This window comes from Chionomys nivalis, chromosome 10 (assembly GCF_950005125.1).
Source record: "Chionomys nivalis chromosome 10, mChiNiv1.1, whole genome shotgun sequence".
NCBI classification, from domain to species: Eukaryota; Metazoa; Chordata; class Mammalia; order Rodentia; family Cricetidae; genus Chionomys; species Chionomys nivalis.
The window spans coordinates 63,319,084-63,340,966 of NC_080095.1; the positions used below are offsets into that span (position 1 = coordinate 63,319,084).

At 40.4% G+C, this 21,883-nt stretch overlaps 2 protein-coding genes and 1 pseudogene across 2 annotated transcripts in view; 2 read left to right on the top strand and 1 right to left on the bottom strand.

Moving 5' to 3' along the window:
• Mipol1 (mirror-image polydactyly 1) overlaps positions 1-732 on the bottom strand; it is a 233,773-nt gene extending 233,041 nt beyond the window's left edge. The window contains exon 1 of the mRNA XM_057782609.1: positions 650-732. The gene's annotated coding sequence lies outside the window, so the exon portion shown is untranslated. The remainder of the gene's footprint in view (positions 1-649) is intronic.
• On the top strand, positions 542-20,496 carry LOC130882283 (motile sperm domain-containing protein 3-like; annotated as a pseudogene).
• The window catches only part of Slc25a21 (solute carrier family 25 member 21), a 487,785-nt gene continuing 470,814 nt past the window's right edge, over positions 4,913-21,883 (top strand). The window contains exon 1 of the mRNA XM_057782797.1: positions 4,913-4,948. The gene's annotated coding sequence lies outside the window, so the exon portion shown is untranslated. The remainder of the gene's footprint in view (positions 4,949-21,883) is intronic.

The following is a 21,883-nucleotide window of genomic DNA, read 5'->3' on the forward strand; positions in this document are numbered from 1 at the left end:
AGAACTTCACCAGTAAGTACCACTGGGAGGTACTCCAGCCAGAAAAGTCGCCTCCTGGCCGGGCGGTGGTGGCGCACGCCTTTAATCCCAGCACTCGGGAGGCAGAGGCAGGCGCATCCCTGTGAGTTCGAGGCCAGCCTGGTCTACAAGAGCTAGTTCCAGGACAGGAACCAAAAGCTACAGAGAAACCCTGTCTCGAAAATCCTGGATGTTGTGAACGCGGAGTCGGCATCCATGCGCTCTTACTGCAGCGGGCTCCGCGCGTGTTGAGCGACCCTGGAGTTTGGCTTGCACTTTCCAGGGTGAGAACTCTAAAGTGCTCAAGTGTCCCGCAAGGACACAGTGGATCCGCGGTCCAGCCAGGGCTGAAACCCAACCTCGCCAAGACTTAGAGGAAAAACAACCCACACTTTTGATCAATGCTCAGTCTCTTTAACTTTTGCAAGCCCGTGCCGAAACCTGACGAGAAAGAGCAGTGTGTCACCTGAGAACCCCGCGACACCGGCCCTCGAGGGTGGCCGACACGCTCCGGGCCAATCCCATGCACACCTCCTCGCATCTCCAGGGGCTGCGGCCGGAAGTGGGGAGCCGGCTGCAGCCCACCACGATCTGCCCTCCCTCTCCCAGCTCTCCCGGTCCACGCCGTTACCTAAGGAGCCGCGAGAACCCTCCGCGCCCACTCGGCTCGCTCGCGCAGTCTCTCAGGCCTGAGGCGCCGCCACCGAAGCAGCCAATCTCCGCGCGCCCGCTACGCGCGCCCCCGAACGACCAAAAGAGGCGGGGCAGAGAGGGGGAGCGCGCCGCGAGGTTGCGCGCACCGGGCATGCGCGAGCCCGCTGGCGACCTCGGGGCGGGGCTTCCGGCGAGCCTGGGGACGCAGGGAGTGAGGCGAAGTGCTGGAGAGGAAGGCGGCCGAGGTCGCCCGTTGGGGAGTAGCGGACTGCTGTCCAGACAAACTCTGGTCTGGCTAGAGGAGGAGAAACGTGGGGTGCGTGGTCTCAGTCTCACGTGGGCGAGCTTCACTGAGCAGAACTGTGGTTTCCTTTCGTGGGTTTAGGTTTGCGCGCGCACCGGAGGAAGGGCGCTGCAAAGTGAGCCGAAGTGAGACCTTGATGCTGGCCAAAGAACGTTTCAGAAAAACTTTAAAGCTGGTGGCAGTTTTTACTTCAGGACTAGAGAGAGAGTGTTCTAGACCATGTGCATTCACCAAATGTTCGGTCTCTGAATTTCAAAGAAAAACCTGAATGCCAAGGATGTTGCTTTATTGCGGAGTTAAAAAGGTAACTTGGAATTTTATCTGAACTGATGTAACTGGTAATGATTCAAGTATTTCCTCTGAGAAAGACGGAGAGAAGTGGCCTCTCTGCTGCCCAGTCTGATGCAGAACTCCTGCCTCCACCTTGGCCAGGTTGCTGGGACTTAACACTGGCAGTTTAGTATTGAGTTTAAAAGTCACTTTAATTACATTACCTAGTATTCTCTGAGTATTTGCTGAGTGCGTACTACGTGCAAAATACTCTTCTGGATGCTAGGATAATAATGTTATCACTAATAGTAGTGTTTATGTCCCCAGCAGAGAACTAACATAAGTGGTGAGGACCACCAAAGTTAGTGGGCAAAGACAGTGAAAGGAACTTACTAGGAAGGGCCAAAAGAGGTGAAGTTTGTGGAAAAGGACGAACGAACTGGATTAAATTATTTGGAGTAAATAGAGTATAATATTTTTAAAAGTTTATTCATGTAACCAATTATTGGTACTCTGAAGTGACTTGTGACGGATTCAGCCTTAAAAATGCGTTTTTAATTTTATTTAATGCTTTATATTACAGGGCTGAATCATATTTTTATGCACATAAAATGCCATTAAAAATAGGGTTATAGTGGTGCACCTCTGTAATCCTAAACCCTTGAAGAATGATCATAAATTTTAGGATAGTCTGGGATACATAGCAAAACACAGTTTCCAAAAGAGAGAGGTGGAACAAACTTCTTAATCATGAGCCCCTGTAAACTGAAAACTCAAATTGTGTTCCAGTAGACAATTGTGTTCCAAAGAAAACAAGTTAGCAAGGGAAAAGTCACATCAAAGCAACACTAAAATTCAGCACAATAGAGTTTCTTGAAGCTCCACGTTCCATGGCTAAAACTGTTTGGGCCCCAACAGCCTTGCACAACCCTCTGAACCCAAGCTCTACTGCCTTTAACTCGTGTGGCCTCTGTCATGGGCTGGCTTCCTTCCAGGTCTACAGCTTTTCTCAGTGGATCTCCCACAGTTCTGGCATCTCTAATATCATCTACCCAACTCCATGCCACAGCCTGATGTGCGATTCTCCTCTTTATTCTGTGAATACCATTGGTTAATAAAGGAACTGCTTTGGGCCTATAGCAGAGCTATAGGGGAACAGAGCTAGGCAGAGAAAACTAAACTGAAAGGGAGAAAGGAGGCAGAGTTAGGGAGAAGCATGTAGCCCTTCTCCAGACAGACATCTGTCACAGCCATGTGGTGATACACAGATTATTAGAAATGGGTTAGTATAGGACAGAAATATGCTTAAGCTATTGGCCAAACAGTACTGCAAATAGTATGGTTTCTATGTGATTATTTCGGGGCTGAGCAGTCAGGAACCAACAAGCAGCCTTCCTCCAACAACAGCCTATCAGGACCTCTTCACGGAATCTTGCTCTGCTACATGTTGCCTGGCCTCAGCTTCCTGGAACCTTAGCACAAACCCACAATCCCCTTCACTCTCGCATCTTTCATGCCTGCAAGTCAGTACCACTTAGACAAAGCTTACAGACTAAGAAGAGATACTGTCCATCTTGGTGATGGAGTCATAATGACACGATGGTTACATAGCTGGTCACACTGCATCCACAGTCAAGAAGCAGAGAACAAATGGAAAATAGGGCTGGGCTATGCAACCCATTGCCAGTGACCCATTTCCTCTCGCAAAGGTTCATTTACCAGAAGTTCCACAACCTCCAAAATAAAGCATCCAACTGGAAAAGTCAAGGTCAGAGACTAGGCATCCCTAACAAGTCAGGTTCAGCCACCTAGCATTAAGAGGCCAATTAGACAATTAATAATGAAAGGCAGAAAAAAATATATTCAATGTGGACAGAATGGGAAGAGGAACATAGACATCCAATGACCTCTCCCATACCCCAAGTCTAAGTTCAGGGCCCTAACTAGAGGGCAACAGGTATGTATAACTAAGCAGTCCTATCTAAAGTGTGGTCTGTCTTTCAACTTCAAACTCTTCTGCAAGGTGGACTGTCAAGTTGCCAAAACTGTGAAATGGCTTTCCAGGAAACAAGATCTCCCTCTAGCTGGTACAATGGTTTTAGCCTTTGTCTTGTATGAGACTTCTGGGAAAATTGCAAATTCTTAGGCTTCATTGCCTCAGTAGTCTGATAGCCAAAAGGAGGAGCAAAAGTATCTCTTTGGAATATCTCCATTTCTGCCAGGACTTTAACAAAACAAAATGTTCAAGTATTTGAGCAAATAGAGGGGGCATTTCATGTTCAAACCCTAGCCAAGTGTGATGAGTGAATTCCCTGGGGAAGATACTCAGTTCATATGCAGTGGTATTTTCTGGATTGGAATGAAACTAAAGATATGATAGTAAAATAAAGATAATAGTGTTGACTGAGGTTTCTGTCCTGCCCAGTTCCTACAGTGGTTAAGTCCCAAAGAAATCACACGGAGGTCTACATTAACTATAAACTGATTGGTCCATTAGCTCAGGCTTCTTATTAACTCTTATATCTTATATTAGTCCCATTATTCTTATATGTGATAGCCACGTGGTTTGGTACCTTTTTCAGTGAGGCAGTCACATCTTGCTTGCTCTGTGGCTGGATCAGGACTACAGACTCCTCTTCCCAGAATTCTCCTGTTCTCGTCACCCTGCCTCTACTTCCTGCCTGGTTCTCCTGCCTATACTTCTTGCCTGGCTACTGACCAATCAGAGTTTTATTAAAATACAATTGACAGGGTACAAACCATTGCCCCACAGTATAATAGCTACTATTAAAATGTCCACATTGAATTTCATGACTTTCCAATACATCATGAAACATACCCCTTTTACAAATCACTTTTCTAAAGAATCATGATTCATTTTTGAATCCTTTGTTTTCAGAGTTGAGGATCTAGCCTGGGTCTTCACACATGTCAGAAGAGTATGTAACCACTGATCCACCGCAAATCTCATGTGCATTACACACCAGAAGGGGCATTATGCATGGTACTAGAAACCTACCTAGCTTCCCAGGGCTAGTCAGGCCTTGGTTCTAAGAGGTGAACCTTGTACTTCCTCTTCATTGAACCAGCATGAATCCTAAGTAAATTCTAAATACTTATCCTTCTACCCACAGGCAAGTATAGATTTAATTCCTCATCAAAGAAGCCTCTCTTTGCAGCAGACTTTTTACTTTAAGACAAGCTCTCACTGTGTAGTCCAGACTGGACTTAAACCATTTTTCTTCTGTCTCAGCCTTCCAGGTGGTAAGTGTATAGGCATGTACCACCATGCTGGGCTCTAGGCTTTTTAAAGCAATTTTAATCTTACAGAAACTTGAACAGATTGCACAGAGTTCTTTCCTTAAGTTTCCCATATTATTAAGATCTTTCATTACTATGATGTATTTGTTATAATTAATAAAAATAACTGATATAGTGGTTTGAAAAGGAATGCCCCTATAGGTTCATATATTTGCATGCTTGATCATAAGGAAGTTATGCTGCTTGAAAGGGTTTAGGGCATATGACCTTGTTGGAGGAAGTTATCACTGGGATCAGTTAATTTCAAAAGTTCAAGCCAGACCCAGTCTGTCTCTTCCTGCTTCCTACAGATCCAGATGTAGGACTCTCAACTATGATGTCTGCCTGCATGCTGCCACGCTCCTCCCTGCCATGAGGATGATGAACTAAACCACTGAAACTGTAAGCAAGCTCCAATTAAATGCTTTCTTTGTATAAGAGTTGCCGTGGTCACGGTGTCTAGTCACAGCAATAGAACCTAAGACACGTCAACTCAAGTCCATAGTTTACATAAGTTATGTGTTCTATGCTGTTCATAGTGCAGTTCCATGGCATCTGTAATGTACCGTATCATGTGCCCACTATTACAATATTAGAATAGTTTCATTCCCCCAAAGTTTCCCAGTGCTTCACTTCTCTCCCTTCTTCTAAAACTCACCTCTGAAAACTACTGATCTTCATCACCACCTTAATTTTTGCCTTTTCTCAAAGGGATAGCCTTTTTAGACTAGTTCTTCAGTAAGCAATATTTGTCTATAATTCTGTGGAAACATTAATTTTCCATTTTTTTTCCTTTTGGTCTTTTAGACAGGGTCTCATGTATCCCAAATGCCTTATAACTTGCAGTATTGTTAAACATGTCCGTGAACTCTTGATCTTACTGCATCAAGCTCCCAAGTTCCTAGATTACAGGAATGTACCACCACACCTGGGATACTTTATCTATTTTCACGGTTTGTTAGCTTATTTCTTATTTTTATAATCATGTTTTGTTTTATGGTATAAAACAATTTGTTTTTCTACCCACCTACTGAAAGACACGTCAGCTACACCCAGGTTTGGACAATTATGAATAAAACTGCTATAGACATCTGTCTGCAGTATATGGAAATGAGGATTCGATTAACATGAGTAGCTAAAGAGGGACAAAATTGCTGAGTTATTTGAGTATATTTCATTTTGTAAGAAACTGTCATGCTGCCTTCAGAAATTGCTGTAGAATGTTTTTCTCTTCATCCACAGTTAATAATTATCCCTCCCAACCAAAAAATAATTGTTTCCCACTTTCAAAAGTATTTGTTGCCAATGACTTGCATTTAAGCATCTCATTGATGAGTGTTCTATTTCACAAGTGTAAATTTCAAGAGGCAGAGATCAAGCTTGACAAGGGCAAAATCATAAATGTCACTGTATTGGGACCAGAACAGAGAGGGTTAAAATAAGACAAAACATTGAGACTTTTTAGCAAACAGAGCCTTGAAATGCTATAGTTTTTAATTTGTTCTTAATGCAACTGAAAACCACTGCAGACTTTTTAACAGGAAATTGTAATCGTCTAATTTATGTTATTAGGAAACTGGTGAATAATGAGTGAAGAATAATCTAAAAGTTTCTCCAGGATATCAAGCAAACTATACTATGCCTCAACTAATATGATGACAATAGAGATAGAAGTCGGCCAGACTAGGATGCATTTTAAAGGTAAAATTCACAGTATGTGCTACTGGCCAGATGTGAAGAAATTAGAAGATCCCTTCTAATCAGAGATAATTCCTGTGTTTTTGAAAAGAACCATTGTGTGGGTTATGATGTCATTTCAGAAACAGTCATAAGGAAAGAAAGGGGTCTGAGAAGTTTCTCTAAAAAGTTATGCCAAGTATAGCTAAGCTTTCATTGAACTGACAGCTCCAGAATAATGACATGGAAACTTTTTATTAATTATGAAAGTTTGGCCTTAGCTTAGATTTGTTCCCAACTACCTCTTGAAACTTAAATTAATGCATTTATATTCATTACATTCTGCCACATAGTTCATTGCCTCTCCTCAGTACCACACATCCAACTTCCTCTGCATCTAGCTGGTGAATCTCTCCCACCTCAGATTCTTTCCTAGAATTACTATCTCTGTCCTGAAGTCCTGCCTACCCTCTCCTGTCTGTCTATTGACTGTTTAGCTCTTTATTAAACCAATCAGAAGGTGCTTTAGGCAAGTCAGTTAAAACAGAGACACATTTTCTCACAGTGTACAAAAAGATTATCCAAACAATCCAGTTCAATAGATTTTTTACCTTTAATTATATGCAAGTAAGAAAATTAATACATATAATCAGTTGTTTAATCCTGGGGCTCAGAAAGTAATTAGGTGTTTCCTTCTGGAACCAAAATTGGTAAAGTCATAGTGTTGGATATTAGTTTTAACTCGGGGCTTAGGTGGGGTCACTTGAAAAGAAAACACTTATAAACAAAAGAATAGAGCATAGACACAATCCCTATAGGTTTCCAGTCTCCTTAAAGACTTCCTATAAGGAGAGGACCAAGAGAGAAAACAAGGATTAGATTATTAAGTAGAAAGAAGTCCAGAAAAGCATAGTATTGTAGCAACTAGAAGAATATAATGCTGAAAGAAAGGGAGTGGCTTCTGCTTTCAATTATCACTGAGAAATTTAACCAAATGATATCAGAGAAGTAATCTTTGGACTTGGCAACATAGCAATGGTTGTTGACATTTATTTCCATAAATTCTCCTGATAGAAAATCATTGTAAAGATGTGGGAAATAAATTAGGTGATGGTAGAATAGAGATGAAACAATACACAGTAGATTTTCTAAGCAACAGACATTGTGCCTGGTTTTGCCTATTAACAGAACTCCAGTTTTATTGTGGGTGACAATTTCTTGCTTGAAATGCAGAGTAAGTACTCTGTCCTTTGTTTCAAAATTAGCCTCATCAGTTGGCTGGTGAATGTCCAAGTGGAGGGCTACCAAAACAAATAATCTAAGCATATGTATAGCCAGCAATGAGATTAAAACTGTAATAAAAAAAATCCTGGTCTAAATATTCTAGAACTACTACATAGAAAGGAGAAAAAGCCAAGATCTCCTGAGTAAATTGGGAACATGGGGGTCATGTTAGAGTGTAGGCGGGAAGAGGGATGGAAGGGAAGGGAGCAAACAAAAATGTAGATATCAAAAAAAAAAAATTCTATCCAGGTGCAGTGGTGCATGTCTTTAATCCAAGCTCTCAGGAGGCAGAATAAGGCAGATCTCTGTAAGTTTGAGGCCAGTCTGGTCTACAAGGACAGACTCCCAAGCTTCAGAGAAACCTTGTCTCAAAAAAAAAAAAAAAAAAATCCAGAACTAGACAAGCTTCAAAAGAACTAATTGAAAAATTTCTGCACCCCAATAAACCTCTCCACTGATGCAGCAATCCAAATCACACCATTTAGAAAAAGCCCACGCTTAATGGATAAAATGTTTCAGAATGATTTTCTGACCCTCCAGAGAGTAGACAGGGAAGAGAGACAAAAAAAACTATATGTCTGTTTTCTGGGGGCAGTTTAAATATCTTGTGGGAGGATGTGGGATTCCCCTGTGTGCTGTGAATACCATTGTTTAATAAAAAAGCTGTTTTGGGCCTCCTCCTCCTTCTCATGGTATAGTCAATAGCATCAGAAGGCAAATATCGTGTCTCACTCTAGTGTGGAGGATAGCTAGGTTTCTTGGTGATACAATGACAAAAATAACTTCCTCTGGGGTAAAGGTTGTGAAGTTACAGACGTGCCCCCTATTATGTTTGGAACCTCAGTTCTGACAAACTCCGTTATGGATGCGACATTTGCTTGGGCTTGTATCTCCAGTGTCGCCATGGAATCTGAGGCAGGGAAAATGAAAATTATGACACTCTCAAGCCCAGATGCTGATTGCATTATAAGTAATAAAATTAGTGATATCTGCCCCAGGATTCTCTTTTTCCTGCCCAAACTTATGATGCTATAGCATGCTAAAATTTCAGTTAAACGGGAAGAACATGTTTAATAGATTTTCATCCAAAATGGTAAAGTTAGTTAATAACAGTGAATTTTATGTTTTTTATATTTCTAAAGGAATATATTTTTAAAGTAAAAATGCTAAAAGTATGTGCAGTAATAAATGTGCTAAGTAGTTCAATTTAGCCATTCTGCAATCTATATATATATTAATACCACATATATATGATAAACATACAAAAATTGCCAATTAAAAGGTTTATTGAAAAGCCAATTAAAAGAAATGGTTATGGTTTTGAAGTGAGAATGGAGTTTAATAATATGGGAGATAGATAGTTATCACTCCAGAAGATTGTAAGGAAACAAGAGTCTTGGTTTAAGATTCCCCTCTGTATGCTGTGAGTATGCTTTATTGTCATTGGTTTTAAAAAGCTGCCTTTCGGCCAATGGCTTGGTAGAGTAAAGCCAGGAGAGAAATCCAAACAGAGATGTATAGAGAGAGTAGGCAGAATAAGGAAGATGTCATATAGCCGCCAGAGGAGAAAGACAGGAGCCACCAGCCAGAACCTTGCTGGTAAACCACAAACCTCATGGTAAAATATAAAATAGTAGAAATGGGTTAATTTAAGATATAAGAGCTAGTTAGAAATATGTTTAAGCTATTGGCCAAACAGTATTGCAATTAATATACTTTCTGTTTGATTATTTTGGGTCCTGGTGGCCAGGAAATGAACAAGCAGCCTCTGCCTACAGGGTTTTCTGGGGAAAGCATGTTTTACTTAGGGCAGCATAGTAAAGGTAAAAGTCAGAGACAATATTAATTAAAATATTAAAAATATAAATTTGTTGACTGTAAACACACATATTGGGAGAACTTGGAAGAGAGAAGAGTGTTCTGACTTTGAAACAGACTTGGAGATGTAAGTCAGGATGATTTGAAGAGTGAAATACACTGAAGGATGACAAGAATGTTGGAGTCAGGGACAGAACCTTAGAATATGGAATCTGGTCTTAGTTCAAGTCAGGGTGGTAGTGAGATTGAGAATGTAAACAGGCATAGGTGCAGGATGGGTTCAGTGATCGGAGGTAAGGAGCGTCAAGCAGTATATGAATTATAACTGAAACCATGGAATTAGATAGCCAAAGGAATGTCTGATAAGTAACAAAGAAGAAAGTCAGGACCGGGTTCTTCAGCACTTGCTGATTATGTAGGGAAGTAAGCCTGGGTAAGGGAGATAATGTATGGAGAATGGAGAGGCACCTGTCACCATCCTGACCACTAGTCTTATTTAGGATTTCTATTACTTTGATGAAACAAGTTGGGAGGAAAGGATTTATTTGGCTTATACTTCCACATCATAGTCCTTCAGTGGACAGGAAGTCAGGACAGTAACTCAAACAGGTCAGGAACCTGGAGGCAGGAACCTGGAGGCAGGAGGCCATGGAAAGGTGCTGCTTACTGGCTTGCTCCTCATGGCTGCTCAGCCTGCTTTCTCAAAGAACCCAGGATCACCAGCCCAGGAATAACACCACCATGGGCTGCCCTCCCCCATCAATCACTAATTAAGAAAATGCCTTGCAACCTGATGTTTTGGAGGCATTTTTCAGTTGAGGTCCTTTCCTTTCCAGTGACTATAACTTATGTCAAGTTGACATATAATTTGCCAGCACATCACCTAAGTTTGATCCCCTGCACCCAAGTGGTAGAAGGGGAGAACCGACTCCAGCAAATTGTCCTCCGACCTTCACTTGCACATTGTAGCGTGTGTGGGTGTGGGAAAAACAAATAAATAAAATGTAATTTGTAAAACTCTAGTTTAAAGAGAAAGATAAACTTTTACATTTAAAGGAGACAAATGAAAGAGCTGACAAAAACTTACAAAAAGCCTTTGAAGGTAAAATGATAAAGAGCTGCCTCTGTATGCATGAAAGAGGCTCAGGACAGAAAGGGGTTGATGTGATCCATGATAGAGAGATTGGAAGAATATCAGAATTTTTAGAAAAGATGATAAAGTGGCTGAAAAGCAGAGAAATCAAATGATATGCATTGATGGGGGTCAACATCACGTGATCCACCTCTGGCTTCTCAGCAGGGAAAGAAACACATCAGTCTTGACCAAATGTTAGGGCTAGGCCCTGACCAAAAGAGACTAGGATATGCTTGCAATTCCCACAAGCATCAAACCCAGTTGGAAAATTTGGTATGACTGGTCAACTTTGGAGGCAAAGCACATTTTATCGCTCCCTTATTTCAATAGCCTTTACATAGACACTAACATGAAAGGAGGTGTCTTGTTTGAGACTGAACTACACTGTAAGTCTGACAATACCAAACAGTTAAAAGTCAGAGAGTCTAGTTACAGCCAGAGCCTCTAAGTGAGAAGGGGATATGCTGAGTTCAGGCAGCAAGACTTTAGGGATGGAAATGTGAATGGTGCCTGTCCGTCTATAGTAGGAAGCAAACTCTGTTCACCTGAGGATAACGTTATGAGAGCCTAGAATCTATAGTCATGGGCCCCTCTGCCTCATGGGTTAACTGCCAGCAGGACTAAGGATTCTGAAGCTAGTCCAGGTACTTAGCTCGAACACCTCAACTCTCTTCTAGGCCGTTTAATGAAGAGTAGGAAATAAAAGCAAAGAGTGTTTTTCCAGGTTGGAGTTCAGCACTCTTTGCTTTTTCTAGTCTCCAGGGCACTTGAGATATATCCCTGGTCCTGGACGTGAACCAACCCAAAGCATTCTCTGGAGCAAGTGAGAAACTGCCCAACCCAGGGGATGCAAAGTGAAGGTTTGAATGCAGAAAAGGAAAGTTCCAGAACTGTAGCAGCCCTGACTGCTCTGGACTGAGCTCTATCCTGAAAGGGAAGAAGGGAAGAGACCCCATCTTTTACTGTCATCTGCTCCACCAGGCAGACTCGAAGGAAAGAGCTGTTCCACTCCTTTGCCATTCTAAAAATTATTTTTATTTGTTATGCTCCTGGGTTTGCTTTTATCTTTTTGCTATGTGTTTTGCATTACTTTTACTTTCTCTTAAAGCTTTGTGTTTATAGTTTATTCTGTTTTATAAATGTTTAATTTTTCGTGCATTTTCTTTACTGTACAATCAACTTTTCTTTTTCCTTCTCCTGAGTTTTCTCTCCCTGTTCCTGCTGGGTTTTGGTGTCAGTAGTTTCCAATAATTTTAATTGTCTCTCTCTCTGGTCTGGTTTGTTCTAGTCTGGTCTGGTGTGCTGTTGTTATAACAGCTTCTTTTTTCCTCTCTGAAAACTTCTGGAGATTTGGGTCTTCAAAAATGGGCTGCTCATCAAATAAATGCAGAGCCCAATATATGAACAAATCATAACACAGAAACATGAAAATAAGTGAAAATCAAGCTGAGATGAGTCTTCCTGACCATAACGATAACTCCTCGTTACTGAATCCAAACATGCTGAAATAGTTAAAATGCTTGAATTCAAAAGCCTACCTTTTCTTAAAAACAAAACACACACACACAAAAAGAAAGAAAGAAAGAAAGAAAGAAAGAAAGGAAAGAAAGAAAGAAAGAAAGAAGAAAGAAAGAAAGAAAGAAAGAAAGAAAGAAAGAAAGAAAGAAAGAGAAAGAAACAGAGATCTACCTGCCTCTGCTTCCAGACTGCTGGGATTGAAGGCATGTGTTACCAACTACCGGCTCTCAAAAGCCTACTTTTAAAATGATCAGTGACTTTAGAAAATATTACATTTTGATGTAAAGAAGGAAAGAAAATAAAGAAGGAAGGAAGGGAAGGAAGGTAGAAAAGACAAACCACCAACCATGACCACAGACTTTGAGGACTCCTGGACAGAGTCCTTACTTTTCCTAGTAACATAATGAATGCCTGACAAAGCTGCTTACAAGCAGTGGGACCTGTTGTGGTTAGCAGTTTGCAAGGTATACTTTCCACCATGGCCGTAAAGACATGGTAGTTAGTTCATGACTCCATGGCCGTGGGAGGATGTGGCGGCACATCACATTCATGATTGGGAAACAAAGACAGAGAGTGAAGCCAGACCTTCCCAGTAAGACTTTGCTACCTCATGGTTGTTTCTCAAGACGTAAGCTCTCCAAAGTTTATATGAACCCGCAGAGACTGAAGCAGCCAAATGCACAAGTCTGCACCAGGCCCTGTATATATTATGGCTTCCAGTTTAGTGTTCATATGGGATTCCTGAGTGTGTGAATGAGTCTGTCGTAGCCACCTGTTAGGGTGACATCTGTTGGAGTCCAGCCTCGGTGGGTTTGTACGTTCCAGGGTGGGGCATGTGGATTAGAAATGCTAGACAAGAGAAACAGAGATATGAACAAAATACAGAGACATAGAATAGAACCAGGACGGTAGCCCAGTGAATACTGAATCCTAATACACCCATGTTTATTTTCCATATGCTTATACACCCCATCCCAAAAAGGGGGAAGAAGGCAAAAGACTGCTTTAACATGACACAAAGGCAAACATATAACAATCAGTTGTTTCAAGGCACTGTTTCCCGAGTTAAGTATTCTGATGTTTTAGGCAGAGGAAATGCAGTGACTATACCTTAGACCAAGTATCCTGTAGGCAGTTACTCCCTGAGTCAAACCTCCTGTGTTATCCTTGAAGGAGCATGAATAGGCTTGAATTCTCTGACCTTTAGTCAAGATGGAGCAGATACACATCTATGGGCCATCTGAATATCCAAAACACCAAATAACCACACCCTAAATCAGGATATCTTGCTTGTAGCCGCTCCTTAAGTCAGACTTCTCAAAAACATTGAAAAAGCAAGAATAGACTAGGCTCTCTGACCTTCAGTCAAAGTGGAGTGAACCCACTTTTGTGGGCCCCCACATGAGTGGATTTCTTATTCTTGTACCTTCCTTTGGGCTTTTTTCTCTTCTTTTGGTTTGTCTTGTCCAATTTCAATGTGATAGTTTCTGTCTTCACTTATTATATTTTTTTGTTATATTTTATTATTTCTTAGAATCCTGTTTTTTTCTGATGAAAGAAAAAAGGAATGGATTTGGATTAAAGAGGAGGTGGGGAGGAACTGGTAGGAATAGAGAGAGGATAAGTAGTAAGAGGAATATATTATGTGAGAAAATAATTTCTTTTCAATAAAAAGGAAAAAAGATGTAAGCTTTGAGTTACTATTCCAGTACCATGTCTGCCTGCCTGCTGTCATGGTCTCTGTCCTGAGACTCACCCTCTGAAACTGTAATTCGCCCAATAAACTCTAAGTTGCCTCGGTCATGGTATTTTGTCAGGGTAATAGGAAAGTAACTAAGGCAAAGCCCAAGAGATATTTAGAATCCCATGTAGGCATGACCAAAATAACCTCTCTATTACATCTCTATTATATAGTATAGCTAAAATGCTAAGGCATATAAATAATGCTAAATGCTGTGAAAGGAAATGCTAACTTGTAAGCATCAGACATCTCAGCAGAAACTTCAGAAACTAGGAAAGCATACAAAGATGTATTTCAAGCTCTGTGAGTAAATACATTCCACAATTAATACGACCCACAAAATTACCTTTCAAAATTTATGGAGAACTTTGCAAGACAATAAACTACTTAATAATTAATGGTCATCGCATTCACTTTGCAGGCAATGCCTAAAAGGAATCCAACACATAGAATTTGCAAAAGTCATCTCAATAAATGCAGAAAAGGCCTTTGACAAAGTTATACTTCTCTTCATGATAAAGCTCTGAAGAGACTAGGAATGAAAGGAACATACTTTAATATAAGGGCTAAATATGACAAATATGTGACCTACATTATACTAAATGGGAAAAGTTAAATCATTTTCTTTTCTAAAATCAATGATGAGAGAGGCAGTCCTCTTCCTCCCTCTTATTCAATATGGTGTTTGAAGTCTTGGAATAAGGCAAGAGAAGCAATTAAAGGAGGTAGAAGCCATAAGAAACTACATCATCACAATTTGCAAGTTCTAAGTGTTGAGGCTGTGAGGGGAAAGGTATCCTGGCAGTCAGGATCCATGGGATGCCCCAGCCACACTGCACAACAAACCTCTGACAACAGATTAATAGGAAGGACATAAGACGGTGAGTGTCTCTGGAAGAGAAACAACAAAGAACTGAACAGGAGGCAGACCTTATACAGGGTTTCTTGGGGGTGGGCTGGTAGGAGTGGGGTTTATAGTCTGATCTTGGAACAAGGCCAGGGACTAGTAAGATTTTAAGGTAAGGGATTGGTAGGATTTTAAGCTCAGGGAATGGTGGGATTTTGTGATTTTGTGGCCTGATATTTGAGGTTTTTTTTTTTTTTGTAGGAGCTAGAAATGACTCTTATAGCCTTAAGAGTAGTATGAGGGTTTATAGTCCTATACTTAAAAGGCCTTTAAACTCCATCAGAAAACTTGTAGATCTAATAAATAGTTTTAGCCAAGTACCTGATTATAAAAGAATCAAGATACAAAAAAATCATTAGCATAAGACTTTCTATATATCAAAGTGACCATACTGAAGAAAGAAATCAGGAAGATAATCACACTTCACAACCGCCTTAAAAATACCAATGCAGTAAGCCAGATCAAGCAGATCTGATAAACAACAGGTTTATTTGAGCAAAATAACTCCCAGGTGAGTTCTTCAGTCCCAGAGATTGAGGCTGGAGAAGTTGCACCTCCAGACTAAAAGAGGGAAACTTTCTAGGTTACAGGCAAGGAGTGATGACATGTCTGGAAGAAGTTGGATTTATACCCAAGTATGGTCATAAGCTTGACCTGGGGTTTGCTCTACTGGTAGCAATAGAGTACATTGCAATAACTGTCAAGAAAGAAGGCAGAACTGTGCTTTTTGGCACCTTTTCTTTATTAAGAGACTCTCTGAGTGAGTGGAGTTTGGAGAGAGAGATGAATAGGGGAGGAATGGGGCTTTCCAGATTGTGCAGGGGTAATTAGGAGGTTCTAATGGAACACTAGACGTGCCAGGCATGGTAGGATGCACATTTAATCCTAGCAGTCAGAGTTGGTAAACTGAGAACCACTCTTATTCCAGAGCCAGATGCTTCCCTACCCTCACCCTGCCTTCAGCAGACTCAGTGTCAGAGTTCCCTCATCATAAACAGCCAATGTGACAGGTTTCCACACTCACTATGGTCTTGTATTTTCCCTATTCACATGTTCCATACCTCCTATAAAGCCCAAACCCTCATGGCCTGGTTTCTTTCTTTTTTCTATCCCCACTCATAGAGAGCCTTCCTCCTGTCCCTCAATAAATCTCTTTTGTGTTGTGTGCTGTGATTTTGTGTAATTTCTTGGCTCTCAGATCACCAGGATATCCTTTTGCCAAAAAAACTCTTTTAGGCAGATACAGAGATAGAAGCAGATGCAAGCAGAAGATCTCTATGAGTTCATGGCTAGCCTATTCTATATAATGAGTTTCCAGCCAAAGCTACAATGAGAGTCTCAAAACTCCAAAATACCTAGGACTGAACTTAACCGAAATGATTATCAATGAGGGTGTTTCCAGAAAGGTTTCATTGTGCATCCATACTCTTCTTGGCAATAAGATTTCGTTTGTTTGGTTGATTTGGTTTGGTTTTTCAACAGTGTTTTGTTTACCAAAAAGTCATCAAGGCACAACATTCTTCAGAATAGATAGTCTCATATAATAGATAGTCTCATATAATAGATAGTCTCATATAATAGATAGTCTCATATAATAGATAGTCTCATATAATAGATAGTCTCATATAATAGATAGTCTCATATAATAGATAGTCTCATATAATAGATAGTCTCATATAATAGATAGTCTCATATAATAGATAGTCTCATATAATAGATAGTCTCATATAATAGATAGTCTCATATAATAATAGATAGTCTCATATAATAGATAGTCTCATATAATAATAGATAGTCTCATATAATAGATAGTCTCATATAATAGATAGTCTCATATAATAGATAGTCTCATATAATAGATAGTCTCATATAATAGATAGTCTCATATAATAGATAGTCTCATATAATAGACAGTCTCATATAATAGATAGTCTCATATAATAGACAGTCTCATATAATAGACAGTCTCATATAATAGATAGTCTCATATAATAGACAGTCTCATATAATAGACAGTCTCATATAATAGACAGTCTCATATAATAGATAGTCTCATATAATAGACAGTCTCATATAATAGACAGTCTCATATAATAGACAGTCTCATATAATAATAGATAGTCTCATATAATAGATGATAGTCTCATATAATAGATAGTCTCATATAATAATAGATAGTCTCATATAATAGATAGTCTCATATAATAGATAGTCTCATATAATAGATAGTCTCATATAATAGATAGTCTCATATAATAGATAGTCTCATATAATAGATAGTCTCATATAATAGATAGTCTCATATAATAGATAGTCTCATATAATAGATAGTCTCTTATAATAGATAGTCTCATATAATAGATAGTCTCATATAATAATTATCAGTAGACCTGGAACCCTATAAGATGTGAAATCAGAAAAACAACAAAATGAATAGTACGCATGCAAATTTTTTGTTCTCTGGTTCAGGATTTCTCATCAAAAGTGTTGTTAGCAGATAATTATTTGCTGAAGGTTTTTAGACAGTTATAAGCATCCCTGGCCTCTATCCAGTAGATGCCAAGAGTTATAGATTGCTATAAACTCTCTCCTCATTTATAATGTCAAAAAATGGCTCCAGATATTATCTAATAGAGCCTAATGGGCAAAACCAGCCCTGATTGAGAATTGCTACTTTAATTAAGGAGCAAATATAATAGTGAAATCTACTTAAGTTTTTGGAATTCTAGAGTGCAAGACCAAGGAAAGAACTTAATTTCTTTTTAAACAGTTTCTTATTTACAGATGAGATTGCTATGTGAAGGAATTGAGATGTTAAACGCAAACTACCAATCTATTTAAGGGATGAGTTGCATGGCATAGTGCATATATCTGGCATTATAAAACTGGTGGTCTCGGCTGCTATGTTGCCTATAAACTGAATCAAGTATGATGGTAAAGTAGACATTATGATCCTTCCATGATAGCTTTCAGGTGATATCAAACCAGCTCTAAACTGTGTCATGGCTCCTTGTGACTCCTAAAAATAAAAACCAAAGTCCTACTTCAATGATCACAATGATTGGTCTTCATTGTTACTTTGCTCCTAATGCCATTCTCATTCATTCTCATCTTATTGCACTGGGTTTCTTGACATCTCTTTGAGTATCCCAAGCATTCCGTCTTATCATGTGTTCTTTCCCCTTAGACACCACCATGTTTTGGCTTTTTCATATTGTTCAAGCTTTTGCACAAGTGTTACTTTAGCAGGGAGGCTTTCACTGTGTAAAGTAGCATATTTGTTCAATTGTCTTACACATAGAGGCTATCGGTAATGAAGAAAGGTGTCAGCAGGGTTGGTTTTTTAGTGAGGCCTCTCTTCTTGGTTTACCAAAGTCACCCTTTTCATTATGTGTTCTCTTGGCTTTTCTCACAGACAAGGAAAAAAGAGATGGGAAAGGGGAGAGGGGAGACGAGAGGAAAAGGAAATTAAGGAATAAGAAAGGGAGAGGAAGAGAGAAAGAGAAGAATCTAGTGCCTATTACAAATGTACCAAACCTTTTGAGTGCTGGGTCCTTGTTGTTTTTCTTGACTTTATCTTTTAAAACACCCTTCTCAAAACAGTCACATTGTGTTAAGACTATAAAATGTAAATGGGCAGCCCAATTCAGTCTGTGAGCAGGTTAATGTCTATCACTAAATTCAAGAAAATTTTGGCCATTTTTTATTAAAGTATCCTTCTTTTACTATATATTTCTTTTTGTATATTTTAAATTGATTTTTATTGAGCTCTACATTTTTTCTCTGCTCCCCTCCCTGCTTCTCCCTTCCCCTTCAAACCTCCCCCAAGGTCCCCATGCTCCCAATTTACTTGGGAGATCTTGTCTTTTTCTACTTCCCATGTAGATTAGATCTATGTATGTCTCTCTTAGGGTCCTCATTGTTGTATAGGTTCTCTGGGATTGTGATTTCTGGGCTGGTTTTCTTTGCTTTATGTTTAAAAACCACTTGTGAGTGAGTACATGTGATAAATTGTCTTTCTCACTCAAAATGATGTTTTCTAACTCCATCCATTTTCCTGCAAAATTCAAGCAGTCATTATTTTTTTCTGCTGTGTAGTACTCCATTTTGTCAATGTACCACATTTTCCTTATCCATTCTTCGGTTCAGGGGCATTTAGGTTGTTTCCAGGTTCTGGCTATGACAAACAATGCTTCTATGAACATAGTTGAACACATGTCCTTGTGGCACGATTGAGCATTTCTTGGATATATACCCCAAAATGGTGTTACTGGGTCTTGAGGAAGGTTGTTTACTATATATTCTTATAAGTTCTTTGACGAATCATTCTTGATGGTACTGAATAGGAAGGACCCTTAGACTCTGTTAAATTTTCTTTATTCTTTTCTGAATTATTTTGGTTACCTGGTATCCTAGTTAGTTTTTTTGTTTTGTCAACTTGACACAAACTTGAGTCATCTGGGAGGAAGCATCCACAACCAAATTGCTCCCATCAAATTGTCTGTGAGAATGTGTGTGGGCATCTTCTTGATTAACAATTAATATGAGAGCTCTTACCGAACTGTGGGTGGTACTGACTCTGGGAAAGTAGTCCTGGGCTGTAAAAGAAAGGTAGCTTATCAAGTCAGAGAAGCAAGTCAGTAAGCAATGCTCTTCTGTGGTCTGTGTTTTGTTTATGCCTCAGGGTGCCCGCACTATGTTTCCCTGATGATGGAAAGTGTATGATGAAATTAACCTGTTATTTCCAAAGTTGCTTGGGATCATGGTGTTTATTACAGCAACAGAAACCAAACTAGAACAGAAAAGGGAGACAGGAACAAGGGGTATTGTAAAAAACCTGATCATATTTCTTTCTGCAGAGATTGTGACAATTTTGGATAGATAAAGCCTTCAAGTCCACAGAGCTTCATGGACTCTTACGGGAGCCTAGAAAGTACAAATGTTAAGAGAAGTGGAAATTAGGGTGACCTGGCCCATGAAGTTTCAGAGGGAAGTGGAGATTCTATCAGGGCCTCCATCCACGGGATGCTTTGGATTAAGCATCTCTAGAAGTGAAACTCTCTGGAAGATGACGCCCTTATCCTAGCCACAAGTTGACTAGAGGAAACTGACCACAAGTCCTATTCTACAAGTCCTCTTGCCCCTTGAACTCAGTCCTCAGATGTCTGACTTCCCAGAGCCTGCATTCACTGTGGGGCACCCCAGGACCGGAAGTTTGTGGGTTCAGAGACCCTAGGTGGGGGACCCAGGACTCCCCTCCTCCGTCAGGACCCATCTTTCCCCCAAACCTAGTATTGGGGCAGAGCAAAGGAGTGGACCCCAGCAGCTGCTGACCCTCTGCAACCGACTGCACTTCATTTCCATGTTCTGTACAACACCTGTTAAATATGTGGTGTTCAGTTCAGAAGAGTGCGCGAGGCCTCCGTCTTGCATTGACACTATGATAAGGCACATGGTCTGATCCCCAGCCTCTATGACATCCAGGACTGATTTTGCATTGAGCTATCCGAGGAGGGGGCTGAGAGATGTGTGGATGGACAAAAAGACATCACGTCTGTTCTTGGGACCGCAGCGTACACCCTAGAGCTTCAGGCACATTCTCAGCCAATATCAGCCCAGGGCCTCCTGTGTGGACAGGACCAATGCCAGGCAGACACCCATAGAAGAATGCTCCCCCCCCACATGGTAACTGGGCACTAGCCCCATCATGCTCTTTGCTGGCAGGTATCATCTTTGTGACCTTCCTGCTACTGCCACTGAAGGAAGAACTTGGCAGCCAGCTGTCCCCAATTCTGCATGTGTCCCTGGGACAGAAGCTGGTGGTGGCTTACATCCTAGGCCTCCTCACCATGGTGTTCCACCAGACCTGAGCTCTCAGCTAAACCTATCCCACCCACCCTCTCTTTCTAAGGCAGGGACCTGAAGCAAACACTGTGATGTTTGCACCCTGCCCCTTCTCACCCATTTCCATCAGTTGCCAGCCTCCTCCTCAACAAACACCCTGGGATTTATACTCATTTTCCAAGTTGAATAAAATAAATGAAAAAGAAATCTATAGAAACGAACCCGTTGCTGGGACGATTGGTGGTGGTTAGCTGGGAATGATGAATCCCTTGTGATTACTAAGAGAACAGAACTATTGAGGTGAACTATTTTGGGAAGTACCTTCAGGTTCGGCACACAAAAGCTGTGGCTAGAGGATGCAAATGCTGTGTCTCAAGCTAGCAGCCAAGCTTGGTACTATGTAAAAGTCTCCATGTGGTATTGATTTTGGCTTATATTGTGATATTAGCATAAAATGTTTGAAGTTTAAAAAGAAAGATGATTCATTGTCATAATGTAGTTTTCAACAGTGCTGAGGTGGTAGTGGTGGCAGAAAATGGTTAATTCTGCAATTTTCAACCAAGATCAGGCAAATAAATAACTTCAGAAGATAAGCTTGATACTTCAGCAGCTTGACTCTGAGTCTTAGTACATTTAAACGTTATTTAAAATAATGTCAATGTGATGAATTGTTGGAGGAATCTGAAACAGTAGGTCAAACAAATGTTACTAGTTTTGCCATTCTAAACTTTATATGACTCAGTGGCCCCCTATCCATGGCTAGAAACCAATTATGAGTGAGTGCATCCCATGATCTTCTTTTTGGGTCTGGGTTACCTCACTCAGGATAGTATTTTCTATTTCCATCCATTTGCATGCAAAATTCGAGAAGTCATTGTTTTTTACCGCAGAGTAGTACTCTAATGTGTATATATTCCACACTTTCTTCATCCATTCTTCCATTGAAGGACACCTAGGATGCTTCCAGGTTCTCGCTATTACAAATAATGCTGCTATGAACATAGTTGAACAAATGCTTTTGTTATATGTACATGTGTTGTGTGTGTGTGTGTGTGAGAGAGAGAGAGAACAGGTACATACGTGTAACAGGAGTGTGTGATGGCCAGAGGTTACAGTTAGGTATAGTCAACGGTTTCCAATTTTTATCTTTTGAGACAGAGTCTCTAACAGAACCTGGAACTTACCAATTTGGCTAGACCATCAGCTAGCCAGCTCCAGGGATCCACCCGCCTCAGTCTCCCAGTGCTAGGATTACAGACCCAGACTATGTGTGCTGGGGATCTGGACTTGGATCCTCAGGCTGACAATGAATGACAAGCACTTTATGACTGAGCCATTGTCAACCCCAAAGGTGAGAATTAGACCACTACCACAATTTGAGTCAAATCTGAAGCATACATTTACTATTAAATG